Raw genomic sequence first — 6,353 nt, 5'->3', positions numbered from 1 at the left:
TTTTGTTCTAAGAACATTTTATTTTATTAGCTTTCCTGTGATTTTAGCATTTTTTAAGGCCTTTTTGCCCCTTTAATTACCAATGGCTTCCTTTGGACGAGGTGTATCCGATTTTCTGAGACCCATTCAATATATTGGAAAGCATGAAATGCAGCCCTGATACATAAGACTGTTTCTATCCTGCTTGTTGCATCAATACACATGCATGTCCTACAAATAGAGGGATTCTGAATAATTCTTTTTTACATTGACCCCCATTTAACAACTCTAGTAGTATGGTTTATTGTAATTGCATATACAACTTTATAACTATGTTTCCTGAAGATAATTTCTGTTTGATCAGGTTGCATGTTGTTGTCATTGTTATGCGCCGTCGAGTCACTTTCGACTCAGTGACCTTATGTACAATAGCCATGAAACTTGCTCTGTCCTGTCCAATCTTATTATCTAAGACACACCTACCCCCATTACCCCAGTCATTGAATCATCTTCCTCTCTTTCTCTGTCCCTCTACCCTTCCAAGCATGCTGTCCCTCTCCAAGGACTGGTCCCTCCTGGCAACATGCCCAAAGGTTGTCAGACGAAGCCTCAGAATCCTTGCCTCCATGGAGCAGCCTGATTTCACTGTCTCCAGAATGAACCTATTTGTTCCTCTAGCAGTCCATGGTATATTAATACTCTTCTCCGGCGCCACAGCTCAAAGGCATTAATTCTCTTTCTATCATCCCTAGTCATTGTCCAGCTTTCTGACACAGAGCAAGTAATTGCAAAGACTATGCCTGGATCAGGCACACCTTAGTCTCCAGCCCGATGATGTTGCTCTTCAGTACTCTAGAGCAGTCCCTGACAGCAGACCAGGCTGCATGGAAAAGATAGTATATATTTCTGAAGACTGTGCACTTCAATTTCCATTTCTTTCAAGGTCAGATGTAGCTGTGGTTGTGTGCACTCACGTTGATTCCGATGCAGAGCAACCTTGCAGAACAGATTAAACCTGTCCCAGAGGGTTTCATAGGCTGACATCTTTATGGGAGCAGATCATCAGCCCTTGAAGCCATCTAGCCATTACCCTCCCATGGCTCCTGTGTCAGGCACAGTAGGGTATATTTATATCCCAATGACACAATGTGAATGTACACTGGGAATATTAAGAGGAGTCCTGGGAGCCAGTCTCATTCTAGAGTGACAATTTCTTATTGCTATGGGAAAGTCTGAGATATTTAACAGTTTTAGTTTGTTTGGCTCCACAATCAACACTCTTGGTAACAGCAGCCAGGAAATCAAAAGATGAATTGCATTGGGAAAGTTGGCTGTGAGGGACCTCTTAGAGCACTGAAGAGCAACAACATCAGGCTGGAGACTAAGGTGCGCTGATCCGGGCTATAGTCTTCGCAATTATGTGCTATGCATCAGAGAGTTGGACAGTGAATAGGGTTGATAGAAAGAGAATTGATGCCTTTGAGCTGTGGTGCTGGAGAAGAGTGTTGAATATACCATGGACTGCTAGGAGAACAAACAGGTTTGTCCTGGAGAAGGTGAAGCCAGAATGCTCCTTGGAGTCAAGGATTCTGAAGCTTCATCTGACATACTTTGGGCATGTTGCAAGGAGGGACTGGTCCTTGGAGAGGGACATCATGTTTGGCAGAGTGGAGGGGCAGTGCAGGAGGGGAAGACCTTCGATGAGATGGACCAAGTCTGTGACTGGAGCGGTGGGAATAAGTGTTTGAGATAGCTAGGTTGGCACAGGATAAAACAGCATTTAGAGCTCTTGTACATAGGGTCACTATGAGTCGCAGGTGACTTGACAGCACATAACAACAACAATCTCGAAGCCTCAGTAAACTACATGCATAATCCTTAGGACTATTCTCTAAGACCTCAAGTCTTTTAAAAAAAATAAATCTGCTGCCCTTGAATTGATTCCAAGTAATATAGACTTTATAGGACAACATAGAACAGCTCCAGAAATTTTTTTCAAAGGCTATGATTCTTTACAGAAAGAGATTGTCACATCTTTGTTCTCTAGAGCTGCTGGTGGATTTGAACCACTGACCTTTCAGTGGGCAATCAAGTACACTGTACTTAGCCACACCACTCTTCCCAAGAAAGGGATAAAATGCAAAGTATGAGATGAGAGTGGAATGTGAAAGTACTGTAAAACTGTGTTACTTTTACAATTTACAGAAAGCACTTGAGCAGGCAACCACATTTAAGGATCCTTGGAGATATTGGAAGTTCCCTTAGAAATGTTGTTGTTGATTCCCATCGAGTCAAGCATGACTCATTTCGACCCTATGAACAAGAGGCCTGAAGCCTTTCTATAACTATCATCGTTACTCCAAGTTCATAGAGTTTCCGGAGACTTGTTAAGGAACTGGATGTCACTCCTGCTTCCAATCCCTTAGAAATAACAGACCCTAAACCTCACTCTTCTTTAGCTTCCTATTTGATCAGTCTGCCTGTGGTGGTGGTGGTTGTTGTTGTTGTTGTTGTTACGTGCCATTGATTTGACTATGACTCATAGATGCAATGAACAATGGCTCCGAACCGTGTGCTCTCCTGAACCAAGCTCACCGTCTGCAACATGCTTGACCCCATTTGTGTCACTGTGTCGGTCCAGCTCTTGCAGGGTCTTCCTCTCTTGTGCTGAACCTCCACCTTACCAAGTATGATGTCCTTCTCACAGGGCTGCCCTCTCCTGACAACATGCCCAAAGTATGTGAGATGGAGTTCCTCCACCCTTGCCTCTAACAAGCACCCGGAGTGTGGTGACGGTGGTTAATTGAAACGACAGTTGAGATCATGGAGAAATCAGTGTGAATTGGAGTTGTCAAGAAAAACTTCACCTCAGAGCCAAGCACCAAGTGAGGCCTTGAGCCATTGGTAAGATTCCAGAGGCAGAAGAGAACAGAGGGCCTGAGTCACAGCCTCTGCAGCCTGCCAGAAAGTTAGACAGGCGTAGACGTGGATGTAAAGTGTGTCCTCCTGCCAGTGAAAACATTATTCCTACACTGGCTTGGAGTGACTTAATAAAAGCCAGCAGCAGTACACTGAGATGTATGAAACAATGAGAATGCATTGAACCTTCTTCCCGACCCTCACTCCTTTCACCACCAGCCAGTAATGATGTGCAAGCCAGGATCAACCAGGGATTTGGCACCGATGTGCACCTTCCACCTCGTCCCAGCCCAGGGGTCCAAGAACACAGGGTTTACAGCATTAAGCAAAAGGTCAGCATTTCAAACCCTCCCCATGTCACAGGAAAAAGAGATGGCAGTCCACTTCCATAAAGATGTAGAGCCGTTCTGCTGTCCTGTGGGTCACTAGGAGTTAGAACGGACTGGTGGGAAATGGGCTTCATTTGGAAATGGGAGGGAAGAGGAGAAGAACTGGCCTAAGACATAGATTCCACCACCCCATCCCACCCCGCCATAGAATCAGGAAGTCAAGGCTGGTGAATACCTGTTCAACCAGAGTGAGGTAGGAGTTGTTGTTGTTGTGTACCGTAGAGTCAGAACTGACCCATGGCTGACCATCTGGTGGGTTTTTAGAGGCAGTTAATTGAACAGGAGGAGACTGCCCATCCTCCATGAAGCATCCGGTGGCCTCGAACCAGGTGCCTTTGGGATTGCAGCACAGTTTCTTGTAACTAAGCCACCAGAGCTAGTACTCCTACCCAGTTATCATCCCCCATTTGTGGTCATGTCTTTTGTGCCTTCCCACTCCTGGGGGTTCAGAGAAAATGCTTTCTTCTATAGGAAGCAGTCAACAAGCCATTTGAGTTGAACTTGTGACTTAACCTTGGCCATGTTTTCTCCCTAGGTCTTTAACTTGGTGTTCTTAATTTTGTTCCTCTTGCTCTTGGGTTCTATTCTGAAATACCAGAGAAACTATCCCAATAGAGCTTTGGAAATGAGGACTTATTAGAATACATTAAGTCATCAGAGTCAGGCAATAATAGCGACAACCAATGAGCATGAAGATTTGACCAGTAAAACAGAAAGATTTATTTATTTACTTAAGCTTCAATCTACTGTATGTTAGATACCATCTTACAAGCGAGAGCAATCAAGTAACTTGTAGTTAACTGTCCCTCTCTCATGATGACCCTTGCGCAATGGAACAAAACCCTCCCCAGATCTGTGTCATCACTGTGACCAGTTGTGAATTATTTGTGATTTATTGGTTGATTTTTGTACATCAGGTCTTTCTGCCAAGTCTGTCTAAGTGTGGAAGCTCAATTGAAACCTGTTAAGTATCGTAACAGCCAACAATATTCCTCACAGATGAGGAGTACATGAGTTGCCTTGATTGGGTATCAAACCCAGGTCTCCTGAATGGAAAGCAAGAATTCTACCACTGAGCCATCAATTCTTAAACCAAACCCATTGCCTCTGAGTAGATTATGACAGACAGTGACCAGTAGGACTAAGCAGAACTGCCTCACAAATATTCTAAGGCACTGGTTCTGCCAACCAAAAGGTCAGTAGTTCAAATCAATGCTATGGAAAAATGCTACGTTGTCCTGTAAGTTTTCAATGCATCAAAATAAACTTAATTGCAATGGCTGTAGACTTTCCAGAAGCAGTCTACCCCATCTGTCTCCTGCAAAGTTGGTAAGTTTGAACCATTGACCTTTTGGTTAGAAGTCACACACTTAACCACCATGATTTGCTATGTGCCATCGAGTCTCCTACAATTCATAACGACCCTATGACTTCCCTGTCCTGTACCAGTCTCACTGACTCCAACATACCTATCCCCCTTACCCCAGGTTCCCAAGTTCCCATTTTCTTCTATATCCACTTTTCACTTCCCATAAGTTTATATTTAACAAATTTGCAACCTGTTTTTTTATTCAAATGCCTCATTGACACCAGAAGAGCCCAAAAGGGCTATTTCTGAGGTCAACCCTGGCTGTGGTGTGCTGGAGACTATTTATCTGAAATAAGGCAAAATGAAAAATGCTCTGAGTGCAGTCTGAATGGGATTCTGAACATGAGCAGAGAGAAAGAGTGAAAGTTAAAGAAATCAGAAGACATGTTCCCTTGCAAAAATCTGCTGTCAAGAATCTCTCCAAAGTGCTACAGAGGAATGATACTAGTTTCTAGATTAAGGCGACCCAGTTCAAGCCATGATCTTTTCAATTATTTGCTATGCATCTGAAAGTTGGACAATGAATAAGGATGACAAAAGAAGAACAGATGCCTTTGAGTTGTGGTTTTCTGAAGAGTACAGAATGGACTCCAAAGAGAATAAAGAAGCATGTCTTGGAGAAAGTGCAACCAGAGTGCTCCTTAGAAATGAGAATGGGCGAGCTCTGGTGGCCTAGTGGCAAGAAGGTGTACTGCAATCCCAGAGGTGCACGATTCAAATCCACCAGATGCTCTGCTGGAGAAGGAGGAACAATCTCCTCCTGTACCAGTCAGATCTGATTTGATTGTACACACAAAATAGCAAAATTAAAAAAAAAAAACACAAAGAAATGAGAATGCTGTAGCTTTGTTTCACAGACTTTGGGCAGGTTGTTAGGAAGGGACAATCCTTGTAAAATGACATCATACTTGAAAAGGTGGGGGGTCAGTACAAGAGAGGAAGATATGTGAAGTGATTGTCACAATGATTATAACAATGGGCTCGAGTATGTCAGAGAGTGTGAGGATTGCACAGGATAGGACAGGATTCAGGGCTGTTGCTCAGAGCATGGCCATGAGTCGTATAAACCTCCATAGCAGGACGTAACAACAGCAGCAGAAGTTTTACTCTTTTCATGCAAAATAATTTATTTAATAATTCTTACTTTTCATTTTGTGATGCTCATATGAACGTCTACTTAATTCCATGTGTAGATGTAGTTCATACGTGTCATTGGGACTCCTATTGACTGTGTGCACAAGAGAACAAAACACTGCCCACTCCTGTGCCATTCTCAGTCTTTGCTATGTTTTAGCCCACTTTTGCACACAATGTCAATCCATCTCACTAATGGTTCTTCTTTATATTGACCCTCTCCTTAATCCAATCCCTCTGGATAACATATCCAAAGAACATGAGGCAAAGTCTTATCACCTTAACTTCCAAGGAACATTCTCCTTGTTCTTCTTCCATGATTTATTGCTTCTTCTGCCAGCCATGACACATGAATAAGCACATATAAGTGTTCTGGAATTCTAACAATTTGTTGAGATAGAGATTGACACTGTCCTCCTGTTGTGGTTTACAGCCTTGGAAGTCTGATGGAGAGTCCCTGTGAGTCAGAACCAACTCATCCACAGTGAGTTTGCAGGTTTTAGTTGTTTACCACAACTAGGCTACTCCTTGGAGGCAAGGATTCTGGGGCTTCGTCTGACATA

The sequence above is a fragment of the Elephantulus edwardii genome, unplaced genomic scaffold (assembly GCF_000299155.1).
Source record: "Elephantulus edwardii isolate Elephantulus edwardi_28Jun2011 unplaced genomic scaffold, EleEdw1.0 scaffold00220, whole genome shotgun sequence".
Taxonomy (NCBI): domain Eukaryota; kingdom Metazoa; phylum Chordata; class Mammalia; order Macroscelidea; family Macroscelididae; genus Elephantulus; species Elephantulus edwardii.
Note: the sequence above shows the minus strand (reverse complement) of the source record.